Genomic DNA, 25,975 nt, shown 5'->3' on the forward strand with positions numbered 1-25,975 from the left:
CAGCCTTATACAAATATATTCTCACCACATAACTAAGGGGCCTGAACATGTGCTGAGAGACCCTCCTCACTGGGCTGAATGCCTTCAGCTAGGAGATGAATGCTGACAGTAGTTATTCTGGGAAATGATTAATTAAATTCCTTTCCTGGCAGTTCCATTAATATCAACACAACATGGCAGAGATATTGACATAGTGAGAAAACATTGCCTTCAACAATAGGGCTTTGTTGACAAAACAGTGAAATGTCTAGATCATTAGCAACAATTTAGGAATCCATCTTCTCCATCAATCTCATTTAGCTTACACATCTCTCTCTCACTCTCTCTCTGTCTGTCTCACACACACACACGTGCACGCTCACACACACACATACTCAAAATGTGCAGCAGTTAGAAAAAGTGAAATGGAATTATCATTAAATATGAATGCAGGGTGGGTTAGAAACACACTAGACCAGCTGTTTCTCTCTCTCTCTCTCTTTCCTTCTCTGTTTCTCTTTATCTCCCCTCCCTCCCTCACACACACACACATACACGGCAGGAGTGGACATTCAAAAGTACATTCTGATGTTGACTGATAGTATTATTTAATGTAACAACTAACAGTGATTTCACTTACTGATTGTCTATATATTCTTGTTATTTTACTAATATTGTCTCCCTTCCTCACAAAAGCTTTTAAGTGTTACTGTCCATTTTACTGCAGACCAAGCTGTAGATAAAAGAAGTTGGGTAACTTACTAGAAACCACACACCAGAAAAGAAGCGGAATTGAGATTTAACTCTGAATGTTTCTTTCTCTAAAACTTTTACCCTTTTCACATCAGAGAACTTCTCCTTTATTGTTGACCCCAGAGAAAATTGCAGTTCTCTCTCTCAGCTTCCTGCCATACCTGAGCATCTGTAAGTCTGCTAAACTGAACTCTATGATTAATGAAACATTGGCATTTAACTCCATCAGAGGTCCTGCTTAGTTGCACAGGTGTCTGTCTCCTCTGTAAAGACTGTTGGCTTTTAGAGAAGCTTTGATTCCTTATAGCTCATTCTAGTAGCACATAATGTGTCATCACAAGTAAGTGAAATGGGTGGATATTAATGTTTTCAAAGGAATCACTGCAAAATAAATTTAGCAGCGTACAAAAATATATAGCATTGTCTATACTTAAGTTAATGTACACATTTATGATACATTTTATATTCCTAATCCTGATTCTCAAAGCTTCCTAGAAATCACTATCTTTAGTACTTACAGGTCTTTCTTTCACATATTCCATTCATGAATCCAGGTTTCCCTTCCTTTTACCCATTTTCTCTTCCTTTCCTCTTTCTAAAAGCATCAATGTGCAAGTATCTAGTTTGCTCAAAACATCATGGGAAATAGAAAATTATGGTGTGATTAGTGCAAAGTCAGAGGTATGGTGCAGGATATAATGAGAACACTGGAAACTTCCACTCTTTTGCGAGTTCAGGAAAGACTACTCGGACAAGGTAATTAGTGAACTGAGTTTGGAAATATAAAAATAATCAGGCAGAAGTAAATAGAATGCTAAGTATTTTATATTTCAAGAGAGAGATCAACATGTTTGAAAGATATTAATTTAAAATCAGTTTCACTTAAGCTCCAGATTCCACAAGCTCCAGATTCAAGGACTAAGACATGATGTATATGATTTCCCATAGATTTCCTCCAGCTTGTTTTTTTTTTTGTCATGGATTCAAATGAGATGGGCACATATTAAATATGAAAAGGTATACTTGAAGCCAACAGAGCTCAAGCACATGATTAGTGTTAGTTCTCACTGCTCAAGTCTGGAGAGCTTGAAAACAAACTCTATCACTGAAAAAATCCCAACATGGAACAAGGGTCATGTTACACCCAGTAGGAGTGGCTGCCATCTATGGACTTGGTAGATTCAGGTGTGAATATCATCTAAATCACTCACAAATTCTGAGGTCATGAGCAAATTACTTAACCTCTGTGAGCCTCAGTTTACCCACTAATAAAGTGACCAGAAATACTGGAAAGATTCAGTGAGATAATATATTTAAACTACTTGGCATAGGCCCCAGCAATTTATATTCAATAAAAATATCTATCATTACTATAATTATAATTATTACTATTGATTATTTCTGCTGTTCTCAAGACTGAGTAAAGGCTGGGAGCAGTGGGTCACTCCTGTAATCCCAGCTCTTTGGGAAGCCAAGGAGGGCAGATCATTTGAGGTCAGGAGTTCGAGACCAGCCTGGCGAACATGATAAAACCCCGTCTCTACTAAAAACAAAATACAAAAATTAGCCAGGCATGGTGGGTATGCACCTGTAATCCCAGCTACTTGGGAGACTGAGGTGGGATAATCACTTGAACCCAGGAGCTGGAGGTTGCAGTGAGCCGAGATAGCACCACTGCATTCCAGCCTGGGTGACATAGTGAGACTCTGTCTCAAAAATTAAAAAAATTAAAAAAAAAAAACAAAAAAAAAAAACAGACTGAATATTTGTAAGACTTACTTTAGGGCTTTTGTAAAAATGTGGATGCCTAGGCCTCTACAGACTTTGATCACAATATTTGTAGGAGTCTGAACTTTTCTGTTTCAAAAAGTACTGTACACAATTTCTACATCAAACTAGGATACTGCTAAAGTATCCTAGTTTAAGACATATTTGTCTTAAGTTGTAAGAATGATATTCTCTTAGGGTTCATACAGTGTATCCCAATTTTTTCCCCCAAATTATTTGTTTCCTACCTTAAACTTGATTTATAAAATGCTAATTAGCAGTTATAGATTTATAGTTCTTATTTCTGAGCATTCTATGTATCAGGAAAATAGGAAGTGCTTTGCATAGATAAATCATTTTTTTAAAAAACACGATAACTCAATACATTGTTTTTCATGACCTCTGGGCTATAGCTGAGAAAAGAAAGAATCAAATATCTCAACTTAATTTCTAAGGTTATGTAGCTACTGTGTAGTGGAGGTGGAGCCAGGCTTTTTACCACTGTTCCGTGTTGCCCTTTGGTGTTATAAATGGATGTGATTACTGCTAATCCTAAAGACATTTTATAAGATACTTTGTGTAACTATAGCTGGTATAGTACGTAGTTTTAAAATGTCAGGAGAAAGCCCTCAAGTATCATCTGAAGTCCAGTCCAGCTGGACTATTATGAGGCAACTTAGAGCCACACTCTTGTTTAATTTCTTGTGCCCAGCACTGAGGCATCTCTTCCTAAAGCATTCCGGTACTTCTACAGTCACTTCCTTATTAAATCCATTATTTCAGCATTCTTACTTTTCTCCATGCACTGTTCCACTCCACTGAGCTGCTTCTGTGTGGATTACAGCCACTGTTTCATTGTGACTGAAACCTAATTGACTTCCACGGTAAATATTAAAGGAAAACGGCAAACGTGACTAGTTGTCCATTCAGTATGATATGAAATGGCTAATGCCCATGTGTAATGAGGGAAGACTCTTTTGAGCTTCAGCTCTTGCTTTATGGGGGAAAGTAGGTGAATCCTCAAGTGATTGTTGACAAGTCTGTGGCAAATGTGTGCACCAACTGAAAATTTGAAATAAAAAACCCTGTACAAAGTCGTTAAACATCAAGCCCGATGAATTATTCATGCAGCGGCTTCAAAGTTGGACTTGAAAAAATGTAAATAAAATACACGGAGAAGTTTCTCCTTTCTGGAAACAATTTTATAGTGATGAACTAAATGCAAAGAGCACTTAAGGTGTCTAACTGCATTGTATATTTTATGTAAATTAAGAATATTGAACAAATTCCCCCATTTGGTACAAAGGAGAAAAAGAAAATATGCCTTTCCTGATGATCAGTGCTTCTGAGAAAATGAATTATCTTTATTTTCTCCATTATATTTTATTGCCATTTTATATATTCTATAAAATGTCGACCTGCAAGTTATTCGAATGAAATGTGATGTAATTTTTCTGATGCACAAGCCTTTTTTATACCCTTCAGGCATGACTGTGTTGACTGTGACCTTCTCTACATCCCTGTATATGCCTCACAGCTAGACTGCCGGAATAGAATGTGGTCTAGTGATAGGCAGAATACATTATAATTTTAAAAACGTAGTCTTTGGAGTCCAAAGGTCTGGGTTCAAATCCCATCTCTGCATTTAAATGTGTTACTCTGGATATGTTCATCATAATGGCTAACTCAAAGTGTTGTACAGGGCAAGAGAGATTGAATACACATCCACCAAGTACATAGGATCACACACAATTATCAGCTAATGAAATAGGATCTGATAAAATTCTTACAGTGGCTAGGCCCATACTACTCCCCTTGAATCCACAGTATTAGTTTTTACCCAAAGCCTAATATTTATAAGCCACATGTTTTTATACACCATTTAAGACAAGACAGAGAAACTCATTTGGAAAATGGATGTGATTGGTCCACAAAAGAACACCATTACAACTTCTATTGAAAGTCAACATGTACCCGAGACTATGTCAAATGCCAAGTTCTCAATGAAGATACTCTGATAGAGCTTAGGAGTACAAACAGTGGAGTCTATAATAAAGTTTCCACTGCCAACAGCAAAATGAAAGTTATGCATGAATATATATGCATAATTTTTAAAAGACACTTCTAAATACAAGTGTTTTAATCTAAGTTCCCTAAAATCAGAGCCTCATATGAAAGGCTTGCAAGCTGGTGGTCTGTGTGGGAAATAATCCCAGAGCACAGGAGTAAAAAAACCTAGTAATGTAACCAAGAAAGAAGGAAAACCAATAACATATGGTTTTTCGTATGTATAATGCATAATAAATATGCACTATTGGTCATTTATTTGTGCCACTCATGCTGAGTCACAAATTCTGAGGAGGCTGGTGAAATTTCTCAGAAAACTGACTGCTCAGCACAAAAATGAATAGCATTTAGCTGTGAGCTTCCATCATGCATTGGTCAAAACATCCCCAAGGCTTTCACTCCCATATACTTCTGTATCGCACCAGCATAAATCATTAGAGTTCTCTTGGGCATCCCATGTGGTGAAATCAAAGAAGTCTCTGGATAGGAAGAAAGAATTCCTTGGCATTGGTCTAAAACAAAGTTGCATTGCAGAGAAGCTAATGAAACATGCATGAATTTGGTTGCTTCAATAGTGGCCACAGTAAGAGCTGTCAAGAAGAGCGCACTTTGCAATACTCACATTGGCCTGTATCCTTCATTGACTTCAGTCTCTCCTAGAGTAGCTATCAGGAAGGCCGCTGATGTAATTTGGATACTTATGCAAATCTCATGTTGAAATGTGATTCCCCAGTGCTAGAAGTGGGGCCTGATGGGAGATGTTTGGATCGTGGAGGCAGTTTCCTCATGAATGGCCTGGTGCCATACTCAGGTAATGAGTGAGTTCTTGTTCTATGAATTCAACAAGAGCTGGTTGTTTAAAAGAGCCTGTCTCCTCCCACATTTTCACTTGGCCAGTCTCTCGCTTGCCATGTGACACACCTGTTCCTGCTTCACCTTCATCATAAGTAAAAGCTCCCTGAGGCCTCACCAGAAGCTGAGCAGATGCTGGCACCATGCTTCCTGTATAGCCTGCAGAAGCATGAGCCAGTTAAACCTTTTTTCTTTATAAATTAACCAGTCTCAGGTATTCCTTTGTAGTAATGCAAAACTAATATAGCCAGGCTCTGCAAAACATTAGAGAAGGTTTGGTAGAACAAGTTGCTAACTCCACTGCTGTGGCTGATACAGAGACAAAATTCATTATCTGTCTACTCCAGCACTTACATTTCACTCTCCTTTGCCCAGCATTTCTGCTGCTGTAGGATGTTAGTCCTAGAGCTGGGTCACTCTTGACTCTTTACCCGAAAGGAGAAGTCTGAGCCAATGTTTGACTTGCTCTTGCTGTGCTGTGGTTCCTATAATTTCCTATACATTAACATTACCAGGCACAGAAGCACCAAAAGACAACCCAGTGGCATGACTGGGGCTCATTCTAATCAGAGGCATTTACCTCTGTCAGAATAGCAATACTTCTGCCTGTTGGACTGCTGACAGAATGTCAAAGTGATTAGGTGGTAGCATTGGCTTCAAATTCAGTGGAAAACATATTGTTTCTTCTGGTGGAAGTGATCCCCTCCACTCATCCCAGATCAAGAACACTAATATAGTTTTGCCTAAGGTCATGAGGATGAAAAGCATACTTTTATGTTTTCCTTAATTGAGTCAAATAAATAAAATTAGGTCAAACTGAATAAAGGTAAAAAGAGTTGTTCCTGATTCCACAATTTGGTTCCTGAGCTTATGTATTCTATCCTCTCTGGACTATACATTAGAGCTGTTGATTCTGCAAATATCACATATAGGAGTGTGGCATCTGAATCCTTCAAGGACTTGTTCCTTAGCTGGTGCTTTGGCTAAACCTTTAATGTATTATTGCACTATTTTTTGAGGTTGTCTACTTCAAAAAAAATTTAGAGACTGTGTATTACTGTGTTGCCAAAGCTGGAGTGCAGTGGCACAATCACAGCTCACTGCAGCCTCAAACTCTTGGGCTCAAATAATCCTTCTGCCTCAGCCTCCCGAGTACCCAGAACTGTGAATATGTGCCACCACATCTGAGTAATTTTTTTTGTAGAGATGGGGTCTCCCTTTTGTTGCCAAGGCTGGTCTCAAACTTCTGGCCTCAAGTGATTCTCCCACCTTGGCCTCCCAAAGTGCTGAGATTACAGGTACAGGCCATTAAACCCTACCAAGGTTTTCTAATTTTATGTAATGAATGAGGGTTACAGTCACAGGTTTATTTTTGCACAGTTGTTGCCACAAACTTGTCTTCTAGTCTGAAGACATGCTGTGCAGAATGTCATGAAAACATTAGGAATTTGACAAGTATTTGGTTGATAGTGCTTCCATAGGCACTGCAAACAGAAAAGGCAAACCTTTATGTAAATAATGACTGTCTTCTTCAGTGCAGATTTCCAGTAATTATCCTGTCATTACATGGCTATTGGTTCATTAAAGAGAGAGTATCATCTTGAGGGATCAGTGTTGGGCTCTGCTGCTTGTTTTAGGCATTAAGGGCTAACAGTTATTTGGTCATACTTGTTGGGAGGGAGCCCAGGGTGTATGGTCCATTCTAGCCTTCATCCTTGCTGCTAAGGCCATTCCATTCATGGGCCCTTGCACTAATACTTGTGTGGTGAGCTGTATTCATGTCTTACCTGGATGCCTTCTCTTCAGTGGATACTCTGTGAGCATTAACGCGTGACACAAACGTTTTCGAACTTTGTGCTGCCTTCTCTTTGTTCATTTGCATACCTTTCTTCCAAATTCCTTTGTCCCAATCCCAATCAGTCTTGCACCTTCTCAGTCTTTTACTCACCAGCCAACCATTCACCAGGGGCTCCCTGTGTATTCTCACCCCAGGCCACTTACCTATTTATAAAAAATTGATCACTAGCTATGCTACACGAAGCTTCACTCGTTGGAAAGTTTTTCATCACTGTCCTTCGGGAACACCCCTGGGTGGCCCTTGGTAAAGTAGCAGTCCCTCTGTGGCCTGCACCAGCTAATCACACTTACCCATTTGTGAACCAGGTTTAAGTTTTTTCCTCTTCCATTAGTTGGTCATAAAAACAAAGACAAGCTTTTGGCTGGGGAGGTATGTGAGTCAAGGGAAGCACTGGTGAGACACAGGTAGTTGATGTGGAAGATGGGGCCACATCTTTGTATAATTTATGCTCACCTTCCAAATCAGTATGGTCCCAGCCTGTGTATAACATGTCCATTGCTTTCCATGGTGGACCCCTGCTGCACCTGCTCGGCCTCATGACAAGTCATGATGGGCAGCTTTGTCCATGTGGACACTTAATTTCCATCATTTTCAGTCTCTCTTTGTCTCTGCCAGGGCCCAGCATCAGGGCGGGAGCTGTTTTTCAGATTCTGAGGTGTTCTCCTCTGTCGAAGGCGTGGATTTTTTCCAGGTCCTAGGAATCTCATCTAAGAACCTCCTATTGGAGGTTTCCAGAGATTCCACACACCAATCTTATCCAGCCTGGATAACTCTAGCATTATTGAATGACCGGGTCATGTGGTGACACAGCCTGCAACAGTCTGGACCTGCTAGAAAGCATTCTTGATCCAGGCACTACTCAGATCCATGAGATTCCGAGTTGCAGGGCCATGGGTGCTGAGTGAGTTTGTGCTGAATTTCTGTGCCTTGATGTCAGAGAAACCCTGAGGTGGGACACAGGAGATAGGAAACTAAGACCGCAAGGAGGTACCGCCAGCTTCTCCAGCAGAGTGGCTGCCACAGCAGTGGCTGAATAAGAAATGGGGTCAAGGAGACAGGAAGTGGTGAGTAGTAGGTAGAATAGCGGTGTATGTTTACTATAACATGATCATGAATACATATCTTATTCACTTTAACTGCATCCTATTTGAAATTAATACCTTTCCAATATATTAGTGGTTAAATGATCTTCTGTGTATGTTTGTTTTGAAAACAGAAAAATACAAAATGTTGCTTGTTGTATATCAATTCTTATTCTCACATTGCAAACACACACACACATACACACAAAGCCACACACAAACATACACACATCTACAAAATTGACAGTTTAAAATGTGTATGGGGAAGGCATGCAGTTACATCAGCTGGTATGAAAGTCAAATCTCCAACTTTGTTGATTCGATGGTCTTGGATATGTTACATTTCTGACCTTTAATTCCCTTATATGTAAAATCTGGATGATAAAACTTATACAGTTGACCTTCAGTATCTGCAGGTTCAACCAATTGCAGATTGAAAATATTCAAAAAGTTAAAAAAAGTACAGAAATAAAAATTAATACAATGAAAATATGTATAAACACTATTAGGTTGGTGCAAAAGTAATTGTGTTTTTTGCTACTAAAGTAACAGCAAAAACCTCAATTACTTACGCACCAACCTAAAATATATAGCATTTACATTTTTATTTGGTTGAATAAGTAATCTAGAGATTAAAGTGTACGGAAGGATATGTGTAGGTTACATGCAAATACAGCACCATTTTATATAAGGGACTTGAGCAGCTTCAGATTTTGGTATCCATGGGGGTCCCTGGAACCAATCTCTCATGGATACCAAGAGACAACTGTATTTATATTTTACTGCAAAGAATAGCTTGAAACACGCACATACACATACACAAACAACACGCACCCGAAAGTATATCAGAAAGCTCTGGGAAATCTGGAATCTGCTGAAGTGGAATGTAGAATTTTATGTACATTAGTGTACAATCATATATGATTTTTTTGCTAGCCCTAGTTTTAATGGGAAAAACAGAGAACCTTCAGTTTATTTTATTGCCTTTCTTTCCTTTATGATTATTATTGATTATTATGTTTTATTCTCTTTTATTTTTATTTTTGCTCATTCACCCACCTTCTATAACTTATTAAAAGATTTCCATTGGAAGGCAGCAATTCTAAATCTCATGCCTTGTTTTACCTTACCAGGGGACTTTCTGCGTATTCAGCCTTGTTTCTGACATTTATTTACTTACTTATTGCCTTCAGTTACATCTTTTGCAGATAGAATAATTGGAGTTTCAAAAGAAAATGATAAATTTTCAGTTGAAAGTAAATATTAACTGTGCTTTATTTTTATGAGATGAAGGCCATCGTTGTGTCTGAACAAAGGATAAATGTTTAAGAGTATCATTTCGTTGCTTCTGAGTGTGAAATACTTCAGGAAGTCAAAGTTGACTCAAAACTTTTAAAATTCCAGGGCAGTTACAGTTTGCAAAATTATCTTTCAACTCTTCCATCTGAAACAATCATCAGATTTCCAGGAGTAGGTTTCATAGGTCAGTCGTCACTTCAGCATTGTATATTGTAGATGAAAAATATATTTTGTAGCACAATCAAAATGATAATTTTTCAATATGCTTCTTGAAAGCTGCCTTGGCCACAGAAGACAAAGCATATACAAACTGTATTGCGCCAAACCTATACTAGTCAAGAATGTATGAGGAAACAGAATTCATTCTTCTGGGCATTTATAACATGTCTTACCTGTGTAATCCTGTATATCCACATCCTTGTTGGATTTCAGTGATACCCCTGAATCTCTGAAATGGAACTATAGCATAGTAATTTAATGATTTTAACACAATATTTGACTTTGCTTTCATAATTAAAAAAAAATACAGTAAATAGAACAAAGAAGATCTAGGAGTTGCTTTCAATCTTCCGTGAAAACAGCATATAGTTTATAGTTTTAACTGTATGTTAAACAACATATAGTTTCAACAGCATATAGTTAGAATCCTCGGAATGTTACGGCCTTGGGCAAGACACTTGTGTAGGAGGCTCAGTTTTCTCATCTGTTAACTTAGGTCAGTGTATCTCCTTCAGATTGTATCTTGGAGGTTTGAATGACACAGTATATGTAACACAGTTAGCATAGGCCCTGATAGAAAAAAATTAAAGCCTGGCTTTTATTGTCATTTAATAATGTTGTCATCAAAACAATGTATATTTTTTCTGAGACAGAGTCTTGCTCTTCACCTAGGCTGGAGTTCAATGGCACGATCTCTGCTCACTGCAACCTCCACCTCCTGGGTTCAAGCGATTCTCCTGCCTCAGCCTCCTGAGTAGCTGGGATTACAGGCACCCACCACCATGCCCGGCTAATTTTTGTAGTTTTAGTAGAGATGGGATTTCACCATGTTGGTCAGGCTGGTCTCGAACTCCTGACCTCATGATCCACCCGCCTCGGCCTCCCAAAGTGCTGGGATTACAGGAGTGAGCCACCGCGCCCAGCCCTATTTCTCTTAAACCAAATAAGAAAATGTTCAGAACATATAATTGCAGCTGTAATTAGTCACTGGAAACATTGCCAAATGGGTTGCTTACAGAGAGTGCAATCATAGTGGTGAATTAGCTAGATATTATGCCCAATGATAAAGAGTTGATGGGGCTAAGAGTATAGTCTGGACAATAGATAAGATTAAGATGAATGCAGAACTAAAATGTGTTTATGTGGAAGAAGAAGAAAATTTAAAGTGTGTGATTCCAAATGACATAATTTGGACCTATAAAAATAGTCAGTAAACTGTTTTTTTGTATGAGAAGTGCTTTACCAATGCAGTTGTGTAGTAATGCAAATTATACAAAGAGCAAAGCCAGTCATTCCTTTGAGTATTTCATACAGGTCTGCAGTAACTTCTACTTTGGGAGAATAGGTCCATTACAAATAACTAGATCATGAGGTGGGAGGTGAAGCAATATTTCATTTTTTACCCATCAGCATACCCTCCTGGGGTCTGCTGCAAGAGACAGAATAAAAGAATTTTTGTTTGTTTTTATGTACAATTTTCTGCTTGGCAGGTGTCAAGAACAATAGTGCTATATCTCAGAAGCATTGGCCATTCACTCCATCCTTCACCATCATTTGTTCTAGGTCCTGTGCTTGTCCCTGGACACAAAAAAAATGAGTCAGACGTGGTACTTGCTCCTGAGCACAGTCAGGAGGAAAAGATGGAACTGTAAATCCCTAATTACCACATGGTGAAATGTTTAGAGGAGGTGTAAAAAATGCCATATAATCTGAAAAGCAAAAACAGCTAGCTATGCTAGTGCTGTGGATTAATTCAAGAGAAATACTGAAGACAAGGTGTTCTCTATACAGTGTGCCAAATAATGTATAGTGTTTCTAGCATGCTAAGGGTGGCATGAGGGCGTGGCATGCTAGGTCATCTTATGCAAAGTGGACTGGCTGAGCAACAGTATAGAAACAGGAAAAAGAACTGGAGTGTTCAAGGGGCAGCAAGTAGTTTGATAGCTGTGGAACCAAGGGGCTAACTGGAGAAACAGTGGGAGATTATTCTACAACGCAAGGTTGGGTCCCCGATAGGAAATGCCTTGAAAAGCAAAACCAAACAGTTTGCACTATGCTACGTGCTTTGAAAACTTGACATTTTACCCTAGAAGTGTGGCAATAGATTGGGGAGGTCAGGAAAGAAGGCTGGGGAAAGAATTTGGAGCATGTTGGAATATTACAGGTAACAGGTGATGAGCTGGTGGCCATGGCAGCAGGCTAAGGAAACAACAGGGAATGGGACCATTGGTTATTACACCCTATTTGCTAAAAGGCAGCACTCCAAGTTTCATGGAGGGAAATAATGAACTTTGAGTGAGAAGGAATCAGTTCAAGGTCAAGCTTTACCACTCACTCACTGTGTTACCTTGGACTTGGATGGCTTCCCAGGATCCTTTGGGCTTTCACATTATCTTATTCTATTTTTCTGATGTAGAATGTTATACTAAATAAATACTGACTGTATTTATGTCTCTGTTCCTCGAATTTAAGAAATCAATGAAAGTGTCTCTTTGGAGTACACAATATTGTATGTCATTTTGATCTTTTTTAGCATGACTAATTTAGTCCCTTCTACTAAATTCATTAAATCATGTTTGTCTTTAAAGGATACATTTTATTCTCTCTGACCCTTTGTACATGGCTGTTAAAAAGCGTCTTTCTTGACTCTAATAAACTGCAACTATTCAATTAAGAAAATATATTTAAAAACAAAACTTGGACCATTTTCAAAGCAAAAGCCTGCTAAACACAATTTCAGCCCTCCTCCAGGAATTAGCAACTGATGTGCTTACATAGTACATGCATATTTACTTTTGTTATCCTCCAAAATGCATTGTTACCATGGTAACTCATGTAGTGCCACTGCGACCAAGAAACAGAAGTTCTTGGTGGCAATAAAAAAAGAGGAAGAAACAAAGAAAAAAAAATCAATGGGGAATTACTAGAAATAAAAGGCATATTAACATACCACCATGTAAACTACTGCAAATTATCTCAGGAAACTCTAGGGAAGGGAGACCACTATTAGGTAAGTGCTACAATTTAACATACTGCTTCTAATTGTTCCTTTATCAGGAAAAATATTGCAACAGCCTTACTGGTTACCTGTCAAACTGTTTGAGTAGCTTCATTAATGTTCGGTCTACGTAATTCCTCATGAAAGAAGAGGCCTTGAATGTTTTGCTTAATATTGTATGACCAGCACGTAGTACAATCAATACCCAACACATAATAAGTATTACAAAATAGTGAAGTAAGTAAATAGATGAAAGAAAGCAAGTTTAATGCAATGCCTACAAAACATTCAAAAAGGATTAAAGGAGACTCTGTTGGAGTAAAAAGAAGACTGTTTCATAATTTTCAAAGTACACTAAGAATAATATTGAGACCTAATAAAATCCTGGGCTGTGGATGATTTTGATTCAGTGAATCTAAGATGGGGCTCAGGAAACTTTAGCTTATGTTTGACATGTGCACGAGGTGAGCCTGATGCATTCTATCTAGGGACTTCCTTTTGAACATATTCAGAAAGGGCATTAGACTAGAAGTCTAAACATTCTAAATTTGCTCCATTGTTGTACAACTTTTTTGAATTTCTAGGTTAGGATTCTTTACTCACAGTGACATGAAGTAGAATTTTAATTGTTTTCACATATGCGAATTCAAGAACTCTCCCTTATTTCATTTAAAATGGCTCTAATTACAAAAGAATATATATATATATTCTGATTACAAATATATATAATTCTGATTTATTTATATATATATATACACACATTTGGGTTTTATATAAGGTTTTATATAAGGTTTCCATTTTTCTTCCAAAGAAGGTTTCCGCTGTTGACAATAATTTGCCAATGATGAAATGCAAAAACAAAACAACTTTGATAATTTCAAGAATATATATAGTTTCAAAAATAAATCTATGTTTTAGAAATTACCTAATTGATTTGATTAAGGCAGGCAATCTTTCAGAATTTTCTAGACCAAAATAAAATCCATTGGAGTATCATCAATACACTTTTTAAATAAATCATATTCGCCAAATAATCACCAAATTATTCACTTGTTTTAGATAGAAACTATAGAATATATTTGTTATCAAACATTTCCTTTGATTCTTTTTCCCAGATAGAGCACCTTGCCTTTTATCCTGTTACCAAATTGGAAAAGTAAGATTTTATTGTTGGGTACATTGAAATATTCTAATATAGTAAGTAGAAAGATGGAAAGTCTCATTTCTGGTGTTCTTTTTCTCTACTTCTCAAAGAACAACCTGACTTTAATATTTGAAATTTCAATTGTTATAGTAATAAAAATGACTGGAAATCAACAACAACAACAACAACAACAACAACAAAACCTGTGGCTACATAATCAGCTATTGCTTTTACTAGCAAAGCCATTTGGAATTTTGCAGCAAACTCTGCCCTAAATGTGCTGAAGGTTAAAGGTTGTTGCATCTTGATCAGGTTCCAGACAAATTGATTCAATCTCTTCTTTGTGGGTTTGGCTGAGAACCTAATTTCTTTTTTTATCCTCCTGTCTCGTCTCTTCTTTTCCTCTTCCCATCATGGGCCCTAAAGATGCTGAACTGCTGTTCCCTCATTTGGCCCTTCTCAGTCATAAGCGTTCCCCATTGGTCACACACATTGCTAATGCAGTCAGTGACCTCATAAAACAAATTCAAAGATGAAAATGGATGTGCCTGTTTAAAAGAGGTCAAGCAGCAAGTGGGAATCAAGTGTGAATAGCAAGCAGATGGCAATTGCATTTCAATGAGACTAGTACTTCCAAAATGCTGGGCTGCCAACACAATTACTATATCATTGTTTTTAAAGAAAAGACATTTATAAAGAATCATTAATGTAAAGCTTATTTTAAAATGTAAAACACTTTATATAGCTAATTATTTTAAATAAAACAGATTTATTTCAAAATTTAATACTAGATTGACAAATTTCTAGGATCATTTGATTTCAAGGAGTATATGTATAATAAATGTTCACTACCTCCCTATATGCCAGGGTTGTGCTAATTTATTTCACACACCGATTTGCATGTAGTCTTAATAACCCAGAGGCAAAATAAGTAGATTGTAACCACATTTCAGATGAAGAACCAAAGGCTCAGAGAGAACAAACTACTTTCCACAGTTAAAGTTACAAAGTTGGCTAGGTCATCACTCAAATCTAATTGTCATTAGATTATATCACCTCTCTCAAGTATTAGCTACATTTAATAGGATAAGAAAGTTTATAGAGATTAATTGTGAGTAGAGAATATGGTAAAGGCCAATGATGAATTGCTTTTCTATAGACTTTGAAAGATGCATGTCGAGTAATACCAGGTTAAAGAAGAACATGAACAAAGACATGCAAATGAGGGCTTTCAGGGAATGCTGGTTGAATTCTGAGGACTAGCTAGAGACTAACGGTATGAGTTGAGGGGTTTTTACTGAGACGAGAAAGCTGTCAGACCCACCCCAGGCTTTCAAAATTTTACCAATGAACAGCTTTGTAGAGAAAAAAAATAAATAATAATAATGATAATAACATAATAATAAGAAGAGTCTATATTCATTTACATTTCTTGGCTCCCCTGTTTCTTCATTCATTTATTTGTCCATTAATTGGCCAAGGTTTTATCCAAAGCTCACTCTATGCCAAAACAATTATAATATTCAGGGATGGGATGAGGCATAGTACAGGAAGGTAGGCTGAGGATCCTGAGCTATGGTAACACAGAAATATGTATCTACTTAAATTTGGGGAACAGATGAGGCTTCCTTTCGACCTAACTGAAACTTGAAACAGCAGTATGAGCTGGACAGATAAGCCAGGGATGGACACATGGAGATCTACAAAGATAAGGGAGAAATAAATTTAAGCAAACATACATCCCAAATAATAACAGTATAAAATACACCCAGATGCCCAGAGAGCTCCAAGTGGTTGAGTTGAATTGAACATGAGGCTATAAATGTATTTTGAGGTCATACTGAGTAACCTGTATTTTATCCTGTCAACAATGGAAACAAATGTTAAGCTGAGGAGAAGATCCTTGGTTTCGGAACATGACTCAAGCTTTGTTACTGGGATTGTGCCCTGGGTTCTTATAATCTCCCAGGTTAGAATCAGAAAGATCACCAGATACGGCAGCAAAGTGAAAGTTAAATTGTATTGAGCTTGTGCACAAGGGAGCCAGCACCACAAAAGGAAAAGGATGGGCTGTTCTCTGAGGATAGGAGGTGGTTTAGTTTTAAGCGGCCTTTCTACAGGAAAGGGTTTCATCAACGTTTGTATAGGAGGGGTTTCTTTAGCGCTTGCACGGTGGCTCCACAGGCTTCTGCATACTTTGCATGTAACACTGGCATTTTATTTATTCATTCATTCATTTATTTTGAGATGAAGTCTTGCTCTGTCTCCCAGGCTAGAGTGCAGTGGTGCAATCTCGGCTTACTGAAACCTCTGCCTCCTGGGTTCAAGTGATTCTCCTGCTTCAGCCTCCTGAGTAGCCAGGATTACAGGAACTCACCACCGTACTCGGCTAATTTTTGTATGTTTTAGCAGAGACAGGGTTTCACCCTCTTGGCCAGGCTGGTCTCGAACTCCTGACCTCGTGATTCACCCTCCTTGGCCTCCCAAAGTGCTGGGATTACAGGAGTAAGCCACTGTGCCCAGCCAACATTGGCATTTTAAATCTCCACTGCCAGGCATGATTTTTAGCATTAAAATGAGGAAAAGTTCACTATCAGGTGAAGTTTACATCTAACTGTGAATGTGGGGTCCTAGGGAATCCCCTAGCCCCCAAGGCAGGGATTTATGCTTAATAGCTTCTTGGGTCTTTTGCTGCTGATTGGTTGGAAGTTAGATAAGCTACAACCTGAGTAAGGAGCTTTGATTATTTTTCTCTAAACTACATTGAAACAGGAAAGCGGCCTGACTGCCTGTCTTGGCTGCAGTATGGAAAATGGTTACTAGAGCCTGGATAGGCAGGTGGGGATGTACGTGTTGCTGTCACAGAGTCGTGGATGAGGAAGAAGAATTCACAGATACTCCCTCACAGATGTAAGAATGTATTTATTTTACTAAGTCCCATATTTTGGCACAAAATAAATTTTCTGGGGCTCAAAATGAAAATATTTTATCTCCTTCGCCAAAATGGTTTATCTTGTGGTGTTTGTTGAATAAAGTAGAGTGGATCATTGCACACCACCTTCATTCTCATCTCAGTAAAATTGAAAGAGATTTTTTTTTCCCTGTTTCTGCTTCTGAAAAGATAATTTTCCCCGCACATTGCCTGGAGGGAACTGGCCCTGCTTGAACAGCCGAAGTGACCCCGGCCCCTGGAGAGGCAGAATCTTTGACCCTGAGGCTGCTGCAGCTTTTGAATTACTGCCAAGATGCTGCTGGCATCCCCTGGAGAAAGACTACAGGATCTAGAAAAGATGAGGGGGATTTTAAACATTTTAAAAATATTTATCAGTGCAGAAATTGAATGTCGAGAAACCACTGCAATGAAGATTAAACTAGCACAATTAGGCTAACGATGGCTAACATTTTGTTGAGGACATTAATATAGGGCAGCCATTGTTTTCAACATTTTATGGAGACTTTATTTTATTCTGACCACCTGTGAAGTGCTGTATCAGTCCAGATTCAAGTGGGAAAACTAAAGATACTCAAATTAGGATATTTAGAAGAGAAGTAAATTAAGACACGTTTACAACTATGTGCCTAAGATGGAAGGAAATCAAAAGATATAATGCAGAATATCTGGACTATGAACAGGCGCGCTCTCTTATCACCACCAGGGCTAAAAGGGAAAGGAGAGGAAGCAGTAACTGGAAGTGCATATTGAGAAGAGAGGTAAAGAGGGCCACATAATGGGAACTGAGACTAGGGTGGAGGCATGGAAATGCCTGCATTGACCTTGCAGAAGAGTCAGAGCAGTGGAACCAATATTGTATTGGCCAGGTTCTCCAGAGAAACAGACCAGTAGGAGACATCTCTTTGTATTTGATAGATAGAAAAATAGATAGATAGATAGATAGATAATTATAAGAATTATTTAAGACAGTTACACACACACACACACGCACACACACACAATTTATTTTAAGGAATTGGTTTATGTGATTGCAGGGCCTAGGCAGTCCTAAATGTGTAGGGCAGAACGGCAGACTGGAAACTCAGACAGGAGTTGATGTTAGAATCTTAAGTCTGAAATGCATAGGGCAGGCTGGCAGGCTGGCAGGCTGGAGTATTCGAACAATTTCTATAGTTCCGTCTTGAGGCAGCATTCCTTCTTTAAGAAGCTTCAGTTTTTGCTCTTAAGGCCTTCAACAGATTGAATGAGGCCCACCTACACTATCAATACTCACCTCCTTTACTTAAAGTCAGGTGATGGTATATGTTAATTATATCTACAAAATACCTTCACAGTGACATCTAGACTATTGTTGGACCAAAAAATTCCACATCATAGCATAGCCAAGCTGACCCATGAAACTTAATCTTTAAGAATACCTGAGGCTTTTCTTTTCTTCCTCTCTTTAGTCTGCTGCTGGGGCTGTTAACCAAACCCAACTCATAAAGCACAGGATAAGGAGGTCTTTTGACACAGTCTGGAAAAGGTAGGCTCTCTGGCATCTGTGTATAGCTCCACTGCTTCCTCTCTGCCATCAGTGATACCCACAAATACACAGGTGGGAAATTATTTTGTCAATATTTAAAATATTTTTAAAAAGATATTTGCCTTGTTTTTAAATTAAAATTATGGCATTTATTACTCTCTATAGAACATTTTCTTGTATTTCTTATTTTTACTTTTTAACTTAGTTTTCACCACATGTACATTCGATAGCTCTATTTTGCAAATATATGAATTCAATAGATAGGCTAGGTAACTTGCTACAAGTAAAAAGCTACAGAGTGATAGATTTAAGACTTGATCTTATGTCTTCAAGAATTAATTTGCCAAGTGCCATCTACCACAGTTCATCAGTATGTGTTACACACATGAATCTAGGATATCAGTAAAATACATATGACTCAGCAACGCCCATATCCATTTGGAATCAGCTGAGATGGGGCGTTGCTGCAAAATCAGAAGTTTTAATTCTCTGTGTCAATAATGTTTCTTATTAATGGATTTACCTGCGAGAAGAATGTGAAATAGTTTTTGACGTCTAGACTTAATTTAGATAATCCATTATATTTCTTTCCAATAAAATGTTATACACGTGTCAATCAATACCAAATAAGAATTCTTTTTCTAAAAGGTGTTCTCTTTATTAGTATGATTATCTGTACCTTCTATCTAGGCTATTTCAGTTTCTAGTTTGTTTTTTAGATATATTTTTGGTCCATTTGCCAAACAATATATTTGCTAGCAGAAAGATGTTCTTAATGCCCAGATTCTGATGCTTTTATCTGAATAGGTGTGCTAATTTATTGAAGATTTTATATTTGTTTGTTTTATTTTGAAAGACAAATTATGCTGACTTTTTTCTTCTTTGAAATTTTGTTGTTAGCTCATCAACTTTATTTTGCTCAAATTGAGAGTGGCAGTTACTACTCTTTAATTGCTTGATTTCTTCTTGGCACAATAAGGGCAGAATAGGATAAATGTGTTAGATACTGATTTCTAGGGAAAACCAGCTATTTCCTAAACATCTTTACATCAGTGGTCATCAGAGTTACTCTGTAAAGGAACTCATAATAAGTAACTTAGGCTTCGCGAGCCATATAGTCTCTGTCATAATGCCTGTACTCTGTCACTGTAGCACTGGAGAAGCAATACACAATAGGGAGAGAAATGAGCATGCCTTTGTTCAAATAAAACTTTATTTATAAACACTGGTATTGGAATTTCATGTAATTAGCCAACTTTTGATTTTTTTCAACCACCTCATAATATTGTTAAAAACTATTCTTAGCTCAAAGGCTGTACTAAAACAAGGGGTGGGCTGAATTTGGCTCCATGGGCCATGGTTTGCAGACTCCTGCTCTAGGGACATCCCAAAAGGACATTTCCCAACAGAGATGCGTCAGATATTTTCTTTTTTCTTTTTTTTTTTTTTGAGACAGAGTCTTGCTCTGTCACCCAGGCTGGAGTGCAATGGCACAACCTGGGCTCACTGCAACCTCTGCCTCCTGGGTTCAAGAAATTCTCATGCCTCAGCCTCATGAGTAGCTGAGATTACAGGCACACACCACCATGCCTGGCTATGTTGTTGTTGTTGTTGTTGTTTTTGTATTTTTAGTAGAAACATGGTTTCACCATGTTTTCCAGGCTGATCTCGAACTCCTGAGCTAAGGCAATCCGTCCACCTCGGCCTCCCAAAGTGCTAGGATTACAGGAGTGAGCCACCATGCCCGGCTGATGCGTCACATATTGATTACACAGTTTTTGATGGAGATTAGAGAGATGTCAACTGATATTCACTGTTCATTTATTCTGTTGTGTGTTGTATAGGCTTGCTCAGTTAGTCCTCCCAGATGACTGAGGACACCAAACTTTCTCCCTCACCTCCATGTAATCTCTGTAGCTTCACTGGAAATCAGAGAAAGCCACAAAAGAGGCAAATGAGAGAGTTTGTGAGTAGCACCTTAGTCTGCTTTTATGCAACACACCAGAGTTGACATTTGCCTTATGCTCTTGAAGATATTTTGATATCTAGAGACTTCTTGGTCATGACTTTTATTTCTTAAATATGGCAGTTCACACCAATTTAAATATCTTTAAGAATTTATACACTCTATTTTCAAGGATTTTAAGAAGCAAGATCCTAAAGCAGTGGTTCTCAAGCTTAGCAACACAATCATATCACCCAGTCTTTAAAATTCCTAAGGTCAAAGCCACAGGCCAAAACAATTAAAGCAAAATCTATAGAGATGGGATTCAGGCATCAATGTTTTTTAGAACTCCCTAGGATAATCAAATGTAAAGGCAAGGTTAAGAACTACTGTTCTAAACAAGGGTGCTATGTTCAAAAGTACAGAATTGTTGCTCATAAATACATATGGATTGTAGGAAGTATAGCAGGTTGTTTGTATGTGTATACACACATACACACATATATAAAGTGTATACACACACATATATAAAGTCTCTTAAAGATCCAAGGATTTCTGTGTCCAATGTAAAACAATTTTATCAGGTTTTCTAACTCCTTATTTAAAAAAATTCTTACAAATTGTTCACATAGCTATTAATGATCTCCTCCAGGAATTCTTGCTAAACACACAGTTTTGCATCTAGAAAATCAGGGAACATAAAAGGGACATTTAATTTAATCGTATATTTTATATTATACATGTCTGCCTATCTGTCTATTGATCTATCATTCTAATAAGATAAATACAAGATTACAAGAGAAGGGGAGCCTGACTTTTGATTTGTGTATGACCCTATGTTATCAAATTTTGAAACAGAAAATATGTTAGTAAGATAAATGTATAGGCAATGCTACAGTGTTTGGTCAGAAGTTGGGGAATGCTGTGGCCAGATCTGTGTTTACTGACTTGTGAGGAGGATGGATTCAAGGCAAGGGAGGTTAAAGGCAAAACAGCAGTTAGGAGGTAAGTATAATTGTGCACATAAGAGAGGATAAGGGATAAAATGACAAGCTTCAGTGGAAATGTATATTCAATGAGACTTGGTGGTTGAATACATGTAAAAGACGGGATAGAATTTTCCAGGACCCTTGAAAATATTAAAACGTGAAATTTTGAGGAATATGTTTCAGGTCTGTGGTGTATATCACAGTGGTCTCTCCAGGCTGCAGTTTTGTTGACAATAACTAAATATCTAAATGCTGACAGACAGGCCAAGGGGAATAATAACGAACTTGCAGGTAGGAAATATCACATTTTTTTTTTCTGTTTTTTCCATCTATACGTTTTGTGTCTGTATGTGGAATACAACCACACAATCTGGAATTAATTGTACCTTCTTAGTGGTAATTTCTAACATTTGTATGTTAATGCTTCTGTTTTTTGACATGTTCCACTGGCTAAAATGTCCAGGGCAATACTGGATGATAATTGGCTGTCATTGTCAATACCCTTTTTGAAAATAATGGTCATTAGCTTCGAATATTTAGCATTACCTGATGACTTCTAGGATAAGTTCTGGGTAATTTCTCTTGAATAAAGTTGAAGTGTCATGTATTCCTCTCATATTTTAAAATCTAAGAATGCATCTGTTTCATCTGATATTTTTACAATTCGTAAAATCTGGGGCTGTTTTTTTTTTCTAAGTTTTGAAAATTTACATTTTATCTGATGTTGAGATATTTGAATTATACTCAGTTGTATTATCTTTATTATTTTTCATTTTCTTATTCGGTAGCTCCAGCATATAAATACAAGACCAGTAACACCAGTATCACTTATGACTTGTGAGGAGGGCTGAGCACGGTGGCTCACACCTGTTCCTAGCACCTTGGGAGGTGAAGGTGGGAGGATTGCTTGAGCCTAGGAGTTCGAGACCAGCCTGGGCAATATAGCAAGACCCCATCTCTACAAAAAAATGAAAAATTAAGCTGGGCATGGTGGCAAACACCTGTAGTCCCGGCTACTCTGGAGGCTGAGGCAGGAGGATGATGGCTTTAAGCCCAGGAGTTCGTAGCTGTAGTGAGCTATGATCACGTCACTGCATTCCAGCCTGGGACAGAGGGAGAGTAAGTGTCTTAAAAAACAGCAACAACAACGAATAACTTGTAAGAAATGCCAAATCTGAAGTCCCACCCCAGACAAACCAAATTAGAAACTTCAATAGTGGGGCCCACATTTTGTAGTTTACTAAGTCCTCTTGGTTATTTAGATGCTCACTGAAGTTTGAAAACTACTGTTTCTGTTCCTTAAGGAAGTTTTTTATTTTAAAAAATTTCTTCTTCTTGTTGTGCTTCAGGTTTTTGTTTTTAAAATTGTTGCTTTTTATTTACTAATTTACTGAGAGTCTATTCCTCACTTTTATAAATTACAAAAACACATAATTTCTTTTTTATTCCCAGTGCTTTAGTGGGACTCTTTTTAATTGACATGTAATAATAGTACATATTTATGCAGTAGAGTGTAATTTTTTTTTTTTTTTTTTTTTTTTGACGGAGTCTCACTCTGTCACCCAGGCTGGAGTGCAGTGGCGTGATCTCGGCTCACTGCAAGCTCCGCCTCCCGGGTTTATGACATTCTTCTGCCTCAGCCTCCCAAGTAGCTGGGACTACAGGCACCCGCCACTATGCGTGGCTAATTTTGTTTTGTTTTGTTTTGTTTTGTATTATTAGTAGAGACGGGGTTTCACCGTGTTAGCCAGGATGGTCTCATGTACATACTATGTAATTGTCAAATCAGGGTATTTAGCATATCTATTATCATACATTTGTGTGTGTATGTGTGTGTGTATGTGTGGTAAGGTGAGAACATTCTAAATCCTCTCTTCTAGCTATTTTGAAATACACAATGTAGTATTTTTAACCACAGTCATCCTACTTGTGCCATAGCACATCAGAACTTATTTTCTCTATCTTTGTATTAAGGTTTTTCATTGAGGGATAATTTGTATACAGTAAAATGCACAGCTCCTAAGTGAAGATGATAAGTTTTGGCAGTTGAATACTTCCAAATAACTACCACCCAAATTAGAATTTAGAACATTTCCATGTTCTAAGGATGCCTTAGAACTATAAGGATGCCTCCTTACAGTCAGCCTCACCATTTCTCAGCTTCTAGGCCACAACTTTGTGATTCTTTTATCATAGATTGTTTTTGCCCATCCTTCTACTTCCTATCAACAGAATCAGGTGCACTTTTGCTTCTTTCGTTCACATGATGTGTTTGAGATTCTTCTTTGTTGTTACATAAATCAGTTGCTTGTTTCTTTTTATTGAGTAGTATTTCATTCTGTTAATAGACTGGAATTTGTTTCTCCATTTTCCAGTGACTAACCCATTTGTGTTATTAAGTTGTTTCGGCTGCAATGAAGAAGGCTGCGATAAACATTTTTGTAGAAGTCATTTTTGGTGGACACGTGCATTCATTCCTCTTTTGATAAGAACCAATGAATTGGTTGTTAGTTAAAAAGAAGATTCAAAGGGAAAAAGTGTTCAACTTCATAGGAAAGCTAAAACAGTCTTCTAAAGGCACTGTACCTTCCTATACTCACACCAGCAATGTATGAAAGTTTCATGTGTTTCACATGCACACTCACATTTCATATTGTCTTTATTTTAGGAATTTTAGTGGGTATGGCAGATCTCATTGTGGAACGATACTGGTTTTAAACATTTGTTTTCAATAATAAATGAGGTTAACACTTTGAACTTGTTTCTGGATTTTATTTTGCTTAATCTTATTAACACATAGTTGTATTCACATATTTTATTTTTCCTAGGCTTTTTTAAAATTGAAATGAGTACTACCCCTATTTTTGTAGATGATTCTTGGAGCAGGAGCCAATTTACTTGCTCACAAATTTGAGGGTAAGAAATTGAGGGAAGGCACAGTGAGGATGGGTTTGTCTCTGTTTCACAAGGCAGCAATTGGGGTAGCTCGAATTGCTGGGGCCAGTTCAGATGCATCTGCAGTGATCATGCATCTCGGTCTTGTGATTTACATTGTCTGTATCTCTTGGATCTTGTCCAGTAGCCTCTTCATATGGTTAATTTGGGCTTCTCGGGCATGATAGTCTCAGGGTACTTAAAAATCTAGCTTTCCTCAAGAGACAAAAATCAGAAACTTCTAAGTCTTAAACCTTAGGGATGGAACTTACATTTCCACCTCCCTCTTGTTGGTTACAGCAGTTCTCATGCTTAGCCCAGAATCAATGGGAGAGGACTACACAAGGACATGAATACAGGAAGAAATCATTCATTAGAGTCCACCAATGTAACAGACTACTAAGTTTACATAATTAATACAAAACTAATAACACAGGAGAACGAAAAATATGTTCATAAAATATCAACAAACAAAAAGAAATGAGAAATTGAATTATTATTAGCAAAGTAGACTTGAAAAAAATACATTGGGATAAAAGTCTCATTTTATATTGCAAATAAGTTAATGATTAAAAAACTAGTAATCTTTAAATTTTATATGCCAAATAACATAATGATGCCATATAAATAAAATATGCTGATGCTTTAGGAGAAATTTTCTAAAAATGCAAGTATGGGAAACCTATTTTTGTAGCACAAATCAATGACTTTATTAATAAAGTTGATATAATAAAAATACGTGGAGAGCAATACACCCTTAAAATTTAGCACATCTTGAACAGAGAAGTCTTTGCAAGCTCAATACTTACTACAAAAATAATTTGGATATTCTTTACAGGCCATCTCACAGTAGTGCATCTTGGTTCTGTTCATATCTTCCTCATTTTAAGGTGGGTAGTTTATTTCCACTGACTCCAAAGTTTTGGTGTTTGATTGCACTCTGTCTTCTGTTATGAAAGATTTTATTATTCCTATTGCCTGGAAAGTTTACCGTTAAAAAACATTCATTTCTAAATACTTCGCAATAACGTGCAGTTTTCTCTTTGCCAGAAGCACTGCAGCACAAGCTACAAAATTCAAAGGGCAATGTTTCATGGCCTGATCCCTCCTCGGTCTGACATGCCCTTGCCTACTTACCATTTTCCATGTTAGGGTTGCATTACTGAGAACTCTAGTCTCCAAAGAGATGTATAGAGAGAGGTGGTGGTTGAGTATGTGGGGAAAATGAATGACCCTGGATAATCAAGAGGCAGAACTCATTGCAAGGGAAGATGGGTTGCAAGCTTTCTGATAAGTAATGTCTGCTTTTGATTAACAGTGGGTACTCAGTAACAACGTATGATCATTCCCTTCCCACTGTGTTTTGCCTCTAGGCCTTCCTGTGTTTTGATATTAAAATTATCTGTTTTAAAAAAAGAAAACAAAGAAATTATCTGTTTTGGTTTCTGTCTCCTCCTCGTTTGTCAGCTCTTTGAGGCAGAGACCATAATGTATTCATAGTTCTCCACCTGATATATAGGCTTAATGACTGGTATATTGGAAGCAAACAGTGAATGTGCATGTGCCATATTCCCATTCTCGCCAAGAAACAAAATAAAACAGAACAAATAC

General features: G+C 37.6%; 1 long non-coding RNA gene across 3 annotated transcripts in view; it reads left to right on the top strand.

The window, feature by feature from the left end:
* Window positions 1-25,975, top strand: part of LOC129527371 (uncharacterized) — a 203,001-nt gene that overhangs the window by 90,990 nt on the left and 86,036 nt on the right. Inside the window, exon 4 of one of the 3 annotated variants that reach the window (XR_010131583.1) lies at window positions 18,420-18,496. The exons of the other annotated variants lie outside the window; for them this stretch is intronic. This is a non-coding gene — a long non-coding RNA (uncharacterized lncRNA). Of the gene's footprint in view, window positions 1-18,419; window positions 18,497-25,975 lie in introns of those variants that run through there. 3 annotated transcript variants of the gene reach the window in all.

Source organism: Gorilla gorilla, chromosome 18, assembly GCF_029281585.2.
Source record: "Gorilla gorilla gorilla isolate KB3781 chromosome 18, NHGRI_mGorGor1-v2.1_pri, whole genome shotgun sequence".
NCBI lineage: Eukaryota > Metazoa > Chordata > Mammalia > Primates > Hominidae > Gorilla > Gorilla gorilla.